This window comes from Haliotis asinina, chromosome 12 (assembly GCF_037392515.1).
Source record: "Haliotis asinina isolate JCU_RB_2024 chromosome 12, JCU_Hal_asi_v2, whole genome shotgun sequence".
NCBI classification, from domain to species: Eukaryota; Metazoa; Mollusca; class Gastropoda; order Lepetellida; family Haliotidae; genus Haliotis; species Haliotis asinina.
Window position 1 is genome coordinate 45,916,571 of NC_090291.1, and position 17,379 is coordinate 45,933,949.

The 17,379-nt window shown below is 38.7% G+C and overlaps 3 long non-coding RNA genes across 3 annotated transcripts; 1 reads left to right on the forward strand and 2 right to left on the reverse strand.

Annotated features, from left to right (window-relative positions):
• Positions 1–569: 569 nt before the first annotated feature.
• LOC137259005 (uncharacterized) lies at positions 570–2,096 on the reverse strand. Its single transcript, XR_010954685.1, has 4 exons — positions 2,035–2,096; positions 1,412–1,502; positions 1,101–1,220; positions 570–694 (listed from the first exon to the last, which is right to left on the reverse strand). It is a non-coding gene; the product is annotated as an uncharacterized lncRNA (long non-coding RNA).
• Positions 2,097–3,226: 1,130 nt separating this feature from the next.
• On the forward strand, positions 3,227–5,207 carry LOC137258743 (uncharacterized). Its single transcript, XR_010954638.1, has 4 exons — positions 3,227–3,297; positions 4,296–4,335; positions 4,486–4,614; positions 4,867–5,207. It is a non-coding gene; the product is annotated as an uncharacterized lncRNA (long non-coding RNA).
• A 2,287-nt stretch (positions 5,208–7,494) lies between these two features.
• On the reverse strand, positions 7,495–10,013 carry LOC137258827 (uncharacterized). Its single transcript, XR_010954651.1, has 3 exons — positions 9,917–10,013; positions 9,471–9,570; positions 7,495–8,568 (listed from the first exon to the last, which is right to left on the reverse strand). It is a non-coding gene; the product is annotated as an uncharacterized lncRNA (long non-coding RNA).
• Between the last annotated feature and the right edge of the window lie 7,366 nt (positions 10,014–17,379).

Below are 17,379 nucleotides of genomic sequence, written 5' to 3' on the forward strand. Positions count from 1 at the left end.
CATCACGTATACATAAAGAAAAACAAAAGATACAATAAGATTCACTGTTTTATTTTCAGACAAATATGGATCAAACATTTATCTAATAAATAATAAAAAGATATAGCACTAGATAACAGATCAATATTTGTCACTTATGACAAAAATATTTCTAAAAACATGCTATAACAGTTGTATCCCTTGACTCCTCCTGCACCTCCTCACGCTGACACAGAAAAACACACCCCAGTCAGTCAATGCTAAACATATAATAACACACACCATGCAATACAATACAACAATGAAATAAAATGCAATAAAGAATCAGAATATCAAAACTATTAAAGTTTTACATTGAGAATAATTCAAATTTAATTGATCACAGATAAAATTACGTTCATGTGATCGATTAGCTATTTACTAGCCCACTTGGGCATCCTTGAGCGGATATCTCTGTCATTGTGGTTGGATGCCGCATCCTGGTCTTCATGTTGGCCTTAGCTTTGGTGGTGGCGTTGAAAATTGTGGCTGAGTCCAGTGCAGACATCTTGAGTTTAGATTCCCAGGTAAAGGGGTAAGAGAGCAATGAATTGGCATCTTCTTCATCACTCACAACTGGTGAAGTCATTTCCAAGGTAAGTATAGTTGAAACCCTTTCCTTTCGTCGATCTGGCCAGTCAATAGTTTTCAGGCTTTTCATGCGCAGTGCAATTTTCTGAAAATTAAACAAATATCAATCAACAGATAAACCATAATGCCAAGATGGATTGCAAATTATTAAAAAGGAAGTGTCGTGAAAAATTATTTACTTCATTAATCACCCCAACACAAGTTAAGCAGTTCATCACATTTAATGACATATCCTATTTTCTTATGGACACACAATCTGTTGCTCTGAAGTGACATGAAATCACTGAAGTGTAATAACATGTTTATATATCACCATTAACTGACTTGATTCTTATGTTATGATTTATGAAATTATGATCTGAATCATGTGTTACATATCTTAAGAATGTAATCCATAAACATTTTAAATGTATATTTCCGGAACTTAGAATCTGTCACACATTGTAATGAGAAGAATTGTTACATGTTATTATTCGAATAGATATACTTACGGATTTCATTCTTTTTGTTTTTTTTGTTTTTTTTTTTGCTGCTGTTCTGTGTGACACTTTCTTTCCGGTTTCTTGTCTACTGAGATCATCACGCCTGTTCAGCCACTCTACAAAGCGCTTCTGAAAATGAAAATGAAAATGTTTAAAGTACTATACAGCATGTTTCACACATTTTAGTTCATCTGTTAGGCAAAGGTATTTATATATGCCATGCTGGCTTGGTTACTGAAGTTAACATCCATAAATCTGTCTTTACACTATTATTTAAATCATTAACTATTTATAATGACAGGCAGGTGAGTGAAAAGTACCTTCACAAGATCCTATTGACCATCCTTGGTCGTGATATAGTCACTTGTTTCTTTGACTACTATATTCATAGAGTCCTCGTCATCGGCTTTACTGAAATAAAAACAAATGTCATTTTTCTTGCACTTCATTCAATCATGCATTCAACACAATGTCTATTAAAATTAACGATCGTCAGTGAAAATTATACAACCAAGTAAACTGCAGATTTATAACTTTGAATACTTATATTGTTCTGAAAGTTTACCATTTTTGTAGTTAAATGATTTAAAATAACTTCCAAAAAGGCTAACCATCCTTTGTGTTATTTCGTGCAAATTCTATGTACATCCTGTTTGCCAAAGTTATGCAACCGGTAAGTGAACAACTGACATAAAGATCATGATAAAAGAAGTTTAGTTATATCACATGACATAACCTTGCAGCAATTAAGCATTGTAAAATCAAGGGGTCAGTTTGATGGCAATTTCACACAGGTGTAATGTTATACTGATTTAGTTTACCGGCTATTCAAATCCATTTGCAAATGATACTTTCATGTATTTTTCATTTTGAGAAAACGTACGTAGGGAAGTGAATTAATGAAATATTCAAAGTGAAATTACCTAGTAACATGAGCACATACCTTCGATAGACAAGGGTGATCCTCCAGATTTTTCTCACAACAACCTAAAAGATTAAATCAAATACGTTAAATATAACAGGTATATATATATGATTATGCTCAAAACGTATGTATTAAATTATTGAAAAATTACATGAAATTTTAAATGTATCCTACGCAGAGCTAACAGTTTCTTATATGAATTTAGTGTTTGCCTCAAATAGTTCAGAAACACATCTGACCCCTCTGAGCGAATTTGGGGGTAAACAATTTCATTTCACTAATGATCAAGGATTGCATTTAATAAATTACACCGAAATGTTGCCATTGTAAAAGCCCATAATTTTCATCATTCTTTAAAATATATCTGAATTGGTGAAATACATCTTGCAATACCCAGTAAACCCATGAGTGAACCACTACATATGGCGGATCTTTTTGATGCAGATCGTAATTCATCCCCCCCCCCCCCCCCCCCACACACACACACCTTTTGTACAAGTGTTAACCGAGTTGCAACGCTAAAATTTGCAAACTATTAACAGGAGCACTAAAATCAAAAGTCTGCCCCTTTAAACTTAAATAAATACTTGTGGTTAGTACTAAGATAGTTACTTACAAATACAAGCTTGATGTATTCTATACCATGTCGATCTATTGAAATGGAATATAAACAAACTTATTTTTCAGGCCTATTTTACTTAGATTTAACGATAACATTTAAAAATAATACGAGCGAAAATATACATTCGCGGGATAAACTTTATAATCTATCCGGATTTCTGTCATTAACGCAATATTTCTTTAAACGTTATTTACAATAAAATACCCTTGGTCTTACCTGACACATCCGAGGTACTCCGAATTGCTCGCATCCGTTCTCTGCTTTCTTCTCCAAGTCGCGAATTCTTTCGTCGAGTGCTTTTGGGGAAAGTGAGGTGGCCATGGCAAAGTTTACACGACGCAGCCATCTTTACTTAAAGTTTTGAAAAATAATTCCTAGGAAAACAAATTTGTTCCTACCCGCCAAACAAGATGGCGTCTCGCTAACACTCACGGGAAATAGACAGTTTTGTCATTGTGTTTTTTTAAATAAATCTAATGTGATCATTTGACAGTAGATTTCCTCGTTCTACAACAAAAGAAGAAGGTACACCCTGTTGTGAGTTGTTTTGTTAACAATTAGATAGTCTCACGTGGACGTGATCCTGTCGCCATTCGTTTATTTGTTTACATTGCCGACATCAAAGGGGAGTGTGAAAAGTGGAATTCAGCGGATTGAATGTAAGTACTCAAAGTGACAACAGTGAGCAGTTATGGTTTTAGCAGTCTTTTCATCGCATTAGCGTCACTGATTGCTTTTTCTCAGTGTCAAGCATCAATATGTAGACCTTGTGATTATTAACAGTGATTAATTGTGAAAACATGTTCACCTTACTTTAACATGCCCGAGCGTCATGAGTCCTACTGATTTAGCACTCATGGGAAACTTTATTGTGGCAAATAAGTTATTTTCTAAAATCCTGTCAGGAGAAGGTAGTATCCAGATATATTTCTGCTGGATGGACCCCCCCCCCCCCCCCCCAACGTACCATGTAAGTAATTTACGCACTGTGCTCACAACATTGTTTGTTCTTTTCAGTTATACACCCAGATCTACTATCCCTATCTACCCTTTAAGTTAACTTTACTACTATTACTAATATAATTTGGTGATGTGTCACAATTTCTTTGAAACCTTAATTCATTTGTCAGTGTGAATGAAGAATGAAGCACAATCCCACTGACCCTTTGGCTATGATTTGTACATGCATAATTTCTGTAGACTATTCGTGGCACTTTCTGCTGCAGGGACACAGTTCTTTGTGGACATTGCGACAAGTAATTGTCAAGAAAAACAGCCTAAAATCACGAGAAATACTTTTCTGAAATATGGTTGGTTTCTACAATATTTGGTTTAACATGGGTACCCAGAGATATTCCGCATATATGTCTTCGTTATATCTATTCATATAATCTGTACTCCAGAAATATTTCAACCAAGTCACATCATACATTTATTAGTTCATCAAATTATCTAGTATCTTATGTTCTGTGTCAGTTCTGTGTATCCAGTTGTACCAGTTAATCAGTTTCATGGTTTGATAGATGTTTTATAACCATTAAAACCTTGTCCATCAGTACACGTTGCATGTGTTAGCCCTACAATGCATTGACATTATCATCACACCTCAAGTTTCATATTTCTGAAAGAATCGTTGTATCAGTTATTTGATTTACAGATATGGATTGTGGACCAACAAACTCGGAGAATGATGCCCGGTAAGGGAATCTCTTTTATAACAATATTATTCATATAGCTTTATAATGAAGCTGACACTGTTAATACATACAACAAACCTTTTTGACTTCACTCAAAGTGTAACTGTACATGGATTCCAGCATAATATATACATATATTTTAAATTCCAGGAGAAATACGGCTTTTCTGTCCTCACTGCCAGACGTCTGTTTCAAGAAAAACACGTTATCTCCATCTCCGTAACAAGATGTTTGTTAGTTTGTAAAGATTTTTCGGGTGAATGACAAATGTTTCATCAGGTTAGTCATCAAAGAATTTTTAGATTTCACTAAAAATCGAGTTTGCACTGTCACTTTGCTATCCATGTTTAATATATTTAATGTATGTATCATACATGTAACTGTAATAACTGAAAGTTAGCAAATGGTAATACGTATTTAATATTTGTAATACATGTTATCTGCATTATCATATATATTGCTGTGTTTCATTCATTGAATTGTCTCTCAGTTGAATTGATGATTCAAACTGAATGTCCTTTTCCTTTCCAGACACTGACAGTGACCAAGATATTAACAGCACATTCAAGGTTTGCGAGCTATTACCACCACAATGTGAGAGCCTGATTGATTCGGATTCAGATGTTTCGCCAGATATTAACCAGGACTCGCATACACCAACAAACATCTACAGAAGAACAAAGCACTTTGTGTACTGGCTAGCTCGTCTTCATTCAGTGTGCCTACTTCCTGAGCAATGCTTGTGTGCAGAGAATTCTGTTACTCTTCTCTGAGCGCCCCAGTTTCTTAATACAGCGAATTGTGTACTACTGCAACTGCCCTGTTGCATTAAAATGTGAGCTTTTCTAAGAAATGAAACAGTTGGATCATAATATTTCCAGCGTTTGTTTTTTGTTCAAATAAATATGTAATAAATATAACAAGATAATACAACATATTTCAGCTTTCTAAACTAAGCGAACTCTCATTGTCATCTTCCTTGTACAGAAACCTAGCGGAAACCTACATTACCCAAGATCCACAAGGTTTCCGCAAGACCAGAAACTTACTCACTCCAGCTATAAAGGTTTCAGTAAACTGAAACTAAATGGAAACTTCCAACTACAGTTTCAGTTGACGGAAACATGACGGAAACTAAGACTTGTTAGTTTCAGTTGTGGAAACTATGCGGAAACTCTCATTGCGCGTTTCCTGAAACTGAAACCTAACGGAAACCTACATTACCCAGTATCCATCAGGTTTCCGCAAGAACGGAAACCAAGTTATTTTTGCTGTGTGTCTTATGAATTTGACAGGGGAATCAATACCGCACTATTTGATCTATTGATATTGTAATATTTTTTTGCAAGATGTTAACTTTACTGAATCGTTTTAACATAACACGTGTTTTTACTCAGAGGGATGGGACAACATGAAGATAGTACTTGTATTTTGTATGACTTCAAACAGATTTTATTACATGTCGGTAGAAGAATGTCCAATAATTCTGAAATATGTTTTTTGTTCCCATAAAAAACATACTGGCTTACATTGTTTCAGGTAATCTGGTTCAGGAGCGGTTGTTATATTTGAAACCACATAGTTATCGACTTGTATGTATGCAAAAAAATCGTGTCCGTTGCATTTGCCAGGTGTTCGTGTTGAAACTAACCACAAGTCACCGAGCATGCCTTACACCAGCTGATGATATGTCAGCACGGTGTAATAGACATGTTCGATGTAGATACATCGGTAGGTGATCGGTCTTGTCCTGCTCAACACTGAGTGAAATCTACATCCCCCGGATACATTGCCTGTCTTTGAGACACTGTCTGAACAAACAGCTGATCGACTTCCTCTGACATTGACAGATGACTTCTTACAACACTGGAAGTACATTTACAACAAGTGGTTAAGAAACGTAATAACCTCATTTCCACCATTAAGTGGGTGTACGGTGACAGGAGTGAAATCAAAATCATTCGTTTTCGAACAATCCTCCTCTCCTTCCTTCAAGCTCTCATTCTCTTCTTTGCTCGTCCAGTCTCCGTCCCATCTCTCGTTCTCTGTTGACCATCTACTCCCGAGGATTATCTCACAAAAATATTAAATATTTACATTAAAGCGAAATTTCACAAAACGACTACCCCAGAACTCTACACGTAAAAACTGAAGTTGAATGATGACTAGATGACTACCCAATCGTCAGACTTGGGTTTTTCTGCTTGTTTGTCTCTTTTTGTTTTTTTTATCAAACACATCAACATTTTTTCTCTATTATTTAAGATAATCCGAAACAGTAAAAACCCATAATATGGTAAGTGGTCTGGTTTTGAATATAAGCTGAACTGTCTTTAAACAGATAGAGAAACCCTATATACATGACACATGGCCGACATGAACATGGCACAATGGAATAAACACCAAACCACATTTTTTATTACCTAAAGTAATGAACTGTCAATAAATATAGTATAAGCAATTGTACCTTTAGCTATTAATATTCCCTGTGACATGTGGCAATACAGATTAACTTTCACCATTATCTTTACGATATCTGTATAACACATTTTCCGTATCAGCAAAAACTCGCGAGCTTCTATTGTCTGCAAGCTGCCATTGTCTTACGACCAGCTGGGCCACTTCGAATAGACATGACATCAATTTTTAAAGCGCCCTCTAGCACTTCCGGTGTGCGTGAGTTTTCCCGCCAAAACACAGACCGCCGGAGTGATGAAGTGTGCTTATTCTGACTGAGGTTATCTGTTTTCCCGTCGTTTCCTAACTGCTGTTTGTAATTAACTATTGCCAAGGAGAGGGATTTAAGCGATGTTGCATTACTAGTTAGTATAAGGACATTGGCAAACCCAGTCCGCCTTCCAAACACCATCCATTATTGCCACAGGTCGGTCAGAGCGGCTTTACACACAAACAGGCTCTGAACCATCACGTGATCTCCTAGAGGTAAATGCGTGTATACCATTTCTTGATGTCTGACTTTGAAAACCACGTTGTTTCTTTAACTTAAGCCCCACCAACTGTGGGGATGACCGTACTGGTTTATCGCCAGTTATGTTAAGCTAAAGAGAGCAGCTTTCAAATGACAAAGGTTTAAATATAATGCGAAATAAAGCAAACAATAAATCACAGTTATAAGTATCAAAATGAGATAAGACACCGTTTTCATAAAGTTCGGGTATTTTATTGCAAACTGTTTTCAAACAAACTCATCAAGACGTCTTTCTCTTTAAAATAACTTCCGAGTACTTAATAATAATAAATGGGTAGTAGGTGAGTGAGTGAGTGAGTGTTTTTTAACAGCCTTTAGCAACATTGGAGTAACCAGAAATGAGCTTAACACACTGTACCCATGTGGGGAATCGAACCCGGGTCTTCGGCTAAAGAATACGTTTTAACCACTAGGATAACCCACCACCCTTATCACTGAACAGGTTGAGGACTACCCTAAACAGTGAGTCACAATATGCATGTGATTTTGAGTAATGGGGAGGGTGAACCATAGTCACATATTTATTGTATTCAAGACGAAACAATCAAACCACAAATTATGAGGACCCATGACAGACGTTTGTAGCGGTATATAGAGTATCATTTACCTACCATCTCCTTGAGATATACAATATTTGTGTTTTAAATCCTTTCACAGACTGTTAATATGGATGCGTTTACGTACGCCAATACAATGTATCGCTCAACATATCACTATTACCTCTTCAGTAACCTTACAAGATAACCGTGTCCTGATTGTCAGCTTTGGAAGGGCGCGTATACACATCCGTGGTCAGGGCAAGGCAATGAAACAAATAAGCCCTCATCGAGATTAGTTATTGTCAAATGTTGTTGATATCACGATCGCGTGTTATCAACATGCATGTGACATGCACATTTCATTGTTTACCTGCTATCAACAACAATATGATCAGCACACGGTCCAGCGTCCACGGATGGCCACGCGACCTTCCCAGGACTGGTCACCACATCAAAGGGTTCATTATCACTTGTCCTGATGCCTCTTGCCTTCAGGTTATCACACTTGATAACGCCATGATAACATTGTCTTGGGTCGGTAGTCCATTTCCTATTGAATTGATTGTATTTGAGGAGTGGTATTCGCATCGCTGTCGGTATTAGCATGAGTACACGGTGATTTGTGTTGACATGAAATCCACATCGTTGTCGATATCGCCATGATTATACAGCCCACGGTCTCACTCCATATCTGCCTTCAGGTTGCTGTTAATAGTGAACAGATTTAAAAGCATTTTAATACATTTCGAATTGTATCCAAGTAAGATTAACCTCATCGCCATAAAAAATCATCATAATATTGATTAGCAACAATGTATTTCAAAGACGAAGACCAAAATACAATTAATATCATTGCGTTTATCTGGAGTTTTATGGATTATGAATTTCATGTTACCAACACTTTCACTTAACTGTGATATACTAACGCTGTTGTGCACAAACGAAATGATCTATACTACAGTGAACAACTTCAAATGATCCTGCGTTTATGTAGGGTCAGGATACCCAACCAAGAACCGTATGCCTGTCCAACATGGGAATAGATGTATTTGCATTATATTTCACCATTATATAGGCATGGGGGATAGCAGGAAATGGGTTTGAGTGAGAGAGCATGGTTTTAGGCCGCATTAGCACTATTCCAGCATTATCACGAAGAGGACACTAGAAATGGACCTCATTGTACCCTTGTACCCATCAAACCCGCGTCTTAGGCATGACGAGCTAACGGTTTAACGTTTAGGCGAAGCCATCGCCCCCCAAAAGGGTTTTGTACATATATTGGAAATCGAAATCTTTTCTTCGGTGGGACGAACGAACCACTTGGCTGCACCAACGCACCCAATTTTGTTCAGCCTTTGTATAATGACTGCATTAGTGTGGATTTACGCTGGTTTTAGCAATATTCCAGCAATACCACGACTGGGGACACCAGAAATGGACTCCAAATATTGTGCTCTTGTGGGGAATCGAACCAGGGTCTCCGTTCGCTCGTCATACCCAATCCCCGGGTTCGATTCCCCACACGAATCCAATGTGTGAAGCCCCATTTCCGGTGTTGGAATATCGCTTAAAAATTCACCCACGCACCCACCCTTTCTTCTTACCTCATCCATTAGAAGTCATGCATACAGGCTAGGAGTCGTCTCCTTTCTACCACACAGGTACCACCATGTCTGCCCTCTTGGCCACTTATATCACCTTTTCCTATGTAGAGTTAAGAATGTAAGAGGCATGTGTGAACGTTCGTGTTTCCCGACATACATTACATTGTTGTTGTGGATATCAAAAGGTGACAAATGAAAAAAATATATATACCTGCCACCATAGTTACCCTTCAAATTCACCTCAAGTCCAACTGCAAACTATTCTAATACATATAAATCTGAAATACCTCGGTCCGACACCAGTGGCCTTTTATCGCATGTCCTCAAGAATGGATTTCAAATCTCAGGTTCCGACCTCCCCTTACCCTAGTTCTTCTATTTAAACCTTGTCAATCACAGGATTAACGGGTTACGATGTAACAAGTGTAAACACAAAGCTATCTTACCCCTAATCTCCCAGCTATCAAGTGTTGTATGCCTGTGACATTATCAACAGATAACAGGATTAATTTCTGTCACTTTTAACACGAACCAGGTTAGTTTAGAGTTACCTCCCTTTGATTTAACAAAGATGGCGGCCGCATGATATTTATTATCCCCTCCTGTTTTGCTCGAGGCGAGAAACCAACGAGGCTCTGGCTTCTTCAAATGACCATCGTTTATCATTGACCACGCGACGGACTTTGTCCACGTGCTGGTAATTATGGGATGGGATAATTATCACTTGGTATGGGCCGTGTTAAAGTGATATAAACTTTTATCAAGTGTTGAACTCCGCATCAAAGCCTAGCCCCCGGGTTAAAGAGAGAAGTTATCTAGCTATGGTAATCCTAAAATGCCTCGTTACAGACAAATATAACCACTGTGTTCGGATCAAACGGCAGGCGATGTCTTGAGACATGTTTGATGCACGCAACAACGTATTGGGCGAGAACTGTCATTATTTAAAACTACCTAGTCATTTATATTCATTATTGAGCTATGCGTCAGGACAGAATTGATATCTGTGGTTTTGTACGGGGATTTGCTCGAAAAAAAATGCGTACGCCTGATAACGCTTGTTATACGTTTGTAGCACTATGTTGTCTTTTAACGAACGACAATTTCCAGGTGAAAGTGAAGTGTTGGTGGGGTTTTGTTTCGTTTTGTTTTTCCTGTGTTTATTTTTAATGGAATACTTTCTGCTTTCTGGGCAGTTATAACTATGTAAGTAGCAGAGCAGCCCACATGAGTGTTTATCTTGTTTTCATTACCGTGAGAATCACGTTAAGAATATTGCATTCAACTGGCGTCAAGGAAGACTCGCACGGTTCACATTCTGTTAAAAAACGTGACGTATATTACGTCCACAAAACCAAAAATTGTCACTTGGAAGTTTTAATTGAAATGTACAATAACAGCCCTGAAATGTACATGAAATGAACACACGCACCTGTCTGCGTGTACACACTTTGGCGACCGGTTTACTACGCTGTGAGCCGAAGGGGAGGAGACTAGGAGACCTGGTAGTCATTTATCTACAATTAATGATAGCCTATTAACCTAATTATAATTGATATCACCGCTGTGTTGGGTGTTTATGACCACGTCCCGCCTTGTCTGACTGCGATAGGATACTGTCTGGAGTATCAAGGACAAGGGACAATCCGTGCTGGACAGTAGGAAATTCCCGACTTATCGTCCGTGTAAGCCTTTGTATCTTCGATGACAAATACGTTACCGTTTTCAGTGTTGAAATGTATCTGCATAAATTTGAGAGAAATGGACAAGTCTAGACCGTGACAGTCTAGTCTGACAGCGTTTCATGGACATTGTCAGTTGTGTAATCATTTTACTTGTCAGCCTCCCGTTTTGAAATCCAGCTAGACGTCTACGTAGTCGTTTGGTAAGGACCTGCATGCACAAAGCTGTCTCAGCGCTGCTGTTATCGTAACTCCCACAATCCATCAAAGACAAGATGTAGTCTTAGCGTTAAGATCGCTTTGTGCATGTAGGCTCTGATTGTAGACATAGACCTGGTTTTCTGGATCAAGCAAGGAAATTGTCCTCGTCAATAAACATGTTTAAGTGGTACATGTAGTTCTGTTCAAACTTCACACGTTTGAAGCAGCGTATACAGCATGCAATTTGATGACAATACAAGAGGGAATATTCAATCAGTAAACACGAAGAAATTGAAAATATAAAACCAATAAAATGAAAGTTAAAGAATATACAATGAGAAACAATAAATAAACAAGAAGGGTTTGATATGCAACCATGTGATAAACAGGAATTAAATGTGAAACAGATAAGAACAGTGTGCTCAATGTTTCGTCTTCCGTGTTTTCTTGATCTGTTTAGTTAATATTTTACATAGAGATATGAGCAGGATATATGGATGGTTCAGCTTCAGCAGATGAGTGTACAGCAAGACGCTGTTCATCTGCACGTTGCTCATGAAGAGGTTGTTCAGTTTTATGTTGTTTAGAAAAAACGCTGTTCTGTCTTTTTGTTCACTTTTACATTGTTCTGCAAGAGGATGTTCAATGCATTGTTCAACCATACGCTATTTAATGGCACATTGTTAATCTAGGAGTTGTGCATTGCTATGAAGCACTGACGCATTGTATTTTGATGGCCACTGACAGGGTTCATGATTGGAACCCCTCCATGTCAATACGGATGGGGAACATGTGTGGGCTATGTTAAGAAACCGCAGAATCAGAAAGGTCAAACAGACATGTGTTTCACGAACGAAGAGAAGCAGCCCTGGATTGACCAATGACTGACCAACTGCTCCAACAAATACCACATACATAGGCGATTCAAGTGTATCAAAGGCCTTTAATGTATGGCACATTGTCTGGTCCTACCTAGAAGGGTAGACAGATTAGAAGTGGTAACTACCAGGATTTGTACATGCGCACTGACCCTTTGTGCTTATTGGTCAGTTGACAAGACTTCAGAGTTGAGAACAGCATGAAGTCATGACGTCACGAACTGACGCATGTATGTTATCCAAACAACAAGCTGTCATTACAATAATTGCAACTGTTTCTCTACAAGGTTGATATGTTTATCATATGTAGTTACACAAAACGATAACAAAACGTGTGGAATAACCTGCCATCACAGAATAAATGATGTCACGTTGTGACTTCACATTAATATATAAGGAATATGGAGATAATAAGGAGATAAGGAATGGTGATTATTTCTCTCTTTCGGTTTAACGTTACACAGATACATTTCCCGATTCTTCCCATGAAATATCTTTAAAGGCCTACAGAGTAAGGTTATAATAGCTCCATCCATCTACGTACATTACCAAGCCACTGTAGTACTCCTCAAGGAGCTGAGAGAGAAATTTGAGTTCACACCGATGGTTGACTAGAGGAATAATGCGTTGGTCATGATATAGCATATGCACATTATGAGAAAGACGATGATGGTGATGGTGATGATGATGATGATGATCATCATCATCATCATCATCATCACCATCATCATCGTTAAATGAACATCTAAAATCTAGACAGAGGATGATTTGAGAAACATCTTGGATACAGAACATGACCTTAGTAGTTGTATTGTTTTGTATGTTATGGGGAAGGCGTTAGAGAACATTCAAAACTGTGGAAACAGTGTGCGAAATCGTTTCCAAATTTTACACGATAATCCTGCTGAACTATGCCTGAAAGTTACTAGCCCACAAAATAATAAAAAAAACTAGGCAAAATATACAACAAAAGATTCGAATAAGAATTGTCGGCAAGACATGGGTTTCAACATTAAGCTGCTAATATCATGAACAGTAATATCAGGCCATGCCCAGTCGGGCCAGTGACTGGAGATTAATTGGCCCGTACGCAATTTTAGTAATCAACATAAAAAGTACTTTTATAATGAAAAAAATTATATCCGTGAGTATTGTACTTCTGCCTCCCTTATGAGATATATTTTAATTAGAGTCTCGTAGGCCATTTTTGGCCGGACAACGTACCATGCATATGTGAAATTTGTAATTTTTTGAGGATGTACGTTGTGTGAAACTCAAGTAAAACATTTTTCATCTTTTTTTTCTTCTTCATAACGTATTTGGATGCTAACTACAGGAATGACGTTTTCTCCTAACTCGGATTGTGTTAAATATGATATATTTCATTTTGTAGGATGTTGGTGAACAACACAATGAGTCACTGGAGCAAACGTTGTTAGTCAAGGTGCCGGTCAGGTGCATTATCACTGTAATCAGAAATGAAACAGGATAGCAGATATGTTCTTCTAATATCACCGCCAATGAGTTGAATAGTTTTAAAATACCTGTAACTTTCCCTGTGATGCCAAGAGCTTGTTTTCTTGAGTCCATCTGTAAGACCCGAGCCACAGAGTGCAATAAGTGCCTAAACACTTCACTGTATTACGTACTTGACTCACACTATACAAAGCAGAGCAGATACATGTTTATTTATGTGTTTACTTTTGTCGACAGGGCGTTGGGACAGGATCTGCGTCGATGGCGCTCTGGGTGGACGTTTCCAGGCGTCTCGTTGATTTAGTTGAAAATGGTGACTTAATTTACTGGCAAGGGGAGGCCAAGCATAGACATGGAGTTTGAGTAGACTTACTCCTAACGTGTTTATAGGCGCGCGCCAACAGTATCCTCATTATTGAAATAAATGCCAGGTGAAGCGAGCCCATTTAGGTTGACCTTTGACCTGGACACTTTTATTACTGAGCCGGTCGGGCTAATTCGTGAAGAAAGTGATGGATTAACGGACCTTCCCGAGTAGTCACGGCGCCCGCGCGATCCCTCTGTTTCTCATGTTTCCTTGCGTTGAGACATGGGGTAGTGATGTTCTGCTAAAGAAAATATCATCTTGAAGGATGTTAGCCCACGTAAATCGCTAGCCGCTCTGACAAAACAAATAACAGGAGCTAATAATTATTAAATTACATCACGGGCAATGTGTTAGATATAAAGACTGTGTTGGGGAGACGCTTTCGCCTTTACCTCTGTACGCCCGTTTCTCTAGGGGGATCTCGCCTTCTTCTAAAGGGACCGCTTATCGGAGCCGTATATTTTCACAATCTGCGAGCGGGGCTAATTAAAGCAAACATTCGAAATATTCCATTCTTTCCTCAGATGTGCAAAATCAGAATAGAAGATGTATGAGAGAGGCTCGGTTTCAAAGCCGACTTGGTCTTTTTCTAGGCTTCTTCGAGAGCAACTGGCTTTCTGGATTCGTAGGCCATTAATCAATCTGTTTTCTCCGCAATCTCGCGGGCTTAGCCCACTCAATAATGAACACTGCATTGGTATTTAGTAAAAGTTGGAAAGAAATTTCCGGGGCCAAGTTTGTTAATCTTAATTACCTCAATAAATTACGCATTCAAGACGGAATCTGTCCTGTGCTCCTGTTTCCCTGATCGCGAAGTATAATTCACAATGTTCCAATCACGTGATGTGCATCGCGACCCCCGTTATTTCTCAAAATCTGTCGACGATAATCTTCGTAAAATTAAAACGGATGTAGAACGATGGCGGTTTATCAGTGGATGAAATAGACTCGCTTTATGGCTTGTCGATTTCAGACGTGTTCATTTCAGTGAGGGACTGCAAAGCGGGAAATCCGAGTCTGAAACCAAGAAATTGAGTGCTAATTGCCGTGTTTACATTAGCCAAGTCTTAATAACCCACTTTGACATCTCTTAGCCTCTAAATTGATTATCAGCTTCCCCAACCGGCATTTATTTAGATTTCTTTAATCAGAGCCTGATTCGGAAGCCCTGTGTTAAGTCTCTCAACAGTCCGTTTCAACACGTGCAAATCTTGATTAATATTGTTTTACTCGGCTCGATCGTACGACCCCCCTGTCTCGGTTCGCGTGTCATCATTCACCAAAACGTAACCTATTAAAGATTCTGAGATTTTGTGATAAATAGCTAAATGCTACATTCCTCGTTGGCCTTTGCCTCGGTGTAATTAGCGCAGTCTGAAACCCAAAGACCATTTCGCTTCCCAACATAACGGTCGATGTTTTATTGTTTATAACTGATTACGTTAATTGTAATATGCTCATGTGTAATGTTTGCAGTAAATGATGGTTGAAACTGACAGCATTGAAACGACAGATTTTATTGGCACAATATGAGTGGAAGCAAGCCGTTAAAGAAAGACCATTTTAAGGTGATGACTGGTGATTCTGGTGCATTCATGATTGAGAATGCAAGAATGCTTTTCTTTAACCGAAATCAACTGCTTTAGCGTCAGGAATTACTGTAATACAGTTCGTTCACATTTCTTTATTAAAGACTGTCTTAACCCTTCACTCTCAAAATAATATTATTTTTTTTACTTTTTGGTTCACGTTGTCCCTGGAATAGAGAGCAAACGTTTGACCTGCGTAAATATTTTTCCGACGTTAGAGAAAAACATTATGTTTGAACTGCTATTAATACCATACCACACCTGGCCATCGATCTATTTCTTTAACAAGGACAGTCACGTGGGGAACATTTCCAAATCTGACGCACCTGTGGCGAAAGAACTGTCCAGGGTAGTTTATTATTTTACTTGTACCATATGTCCGTTTTTAAGGTGAACACACGATGTGCCCTTGCATGTGTTTGTGACGGGTGTCACCGGTGTGGCAAGATACCCTCATTCTTTTTAGAATACCTGGTATCATCACTATTTAGCGTCAGAAACACATGAAATCGATTACACGATGTCATTTTAGAAAGTAGCCAAATGCAACATATGTCATATTTGGGATTTCACTTTCTCAGTAAAGTACAAATTCTAGTACTTTCACTTTCTCAGTTTCTCTCGGATACGTTACCACGTTTTTGCATTTTCCAGATACGAACGGCCAAGTAGTCTACATGCAATTCTGGCTCCACTGGTAAGTTACTGAAAAACCAAATTTACGTGACTAGTACTAATATTTGAAGTAGTGTTCCTACCATGATCCTAACTAGTCCTGGGTTCTATTCCATGTCAGCCTTGGTCTGTCACCACCAACATGACAACAGCTAGGACACACGCCTGTTGGGTTTATGGCGGAGGTGCCGTGATCTGAGCGACTCAGTTTAACAGTGTTAAAAACCCAGCTCACTATGTTCACTATGTCAAACCGTGACTGATGCATCATAGACGTGCCTGAATAATGCAGCTATCGTTACTTTAAGACGCTGATGTACATATCTTGTACTTATGACATAAAGGGGCGATGGGTAGCTGAGTGGTGATGATGTTCGCGGTAACGACCGGGTTCAATTCCTACCCGGTGCAATTATATGAAGCCCATTTATAATATCCCCGCCATCGCACTGATGAAATATTGCTGAAAGCGGTGTAAAACCATTCTCATGTATGACGAACGCAGAATTTGTGCCAGGCAACTTGAACACCTGTGACGCAAGATGTAAGACATCTTCGACATAAAGCAACGACGTCTTGCCACAGCAACAACACAATCTCCATTGCATCCACTCAGAAATGCTGCAGTACTTCTACTTGTTGATCGGTCGACCATGTCCCGCTTGACTTTGACTGGCGTTCGTACTCTCAAGTGACACAGTCTGTGACCCTTTACAGATTCTCTCAAGCATGGACACTGCAAAGACAATGGCACGTCAACCATGACGCGAAGAAGGCGCGGTTCTTAAAACGTGGCAGTGCTGAAACGTGGTTGTCATATAAACGCGGCGAGCGAGTCGAAGCGTGACGCTTTCTAATTCCGCCCACTGCAGCTTGTCTTTAAAATTCATGAAAATATTTAACATTTAGGTACAATAACGATATCTAAACCCACACAATGTGCCGTCATGGTTACTTTGACGGCCGACGTCAAACTAGGTGACACACGTCAATCACTTAATGAACAGTTAAATGTGCTGTATGAAGTTTTGATTTTTAACG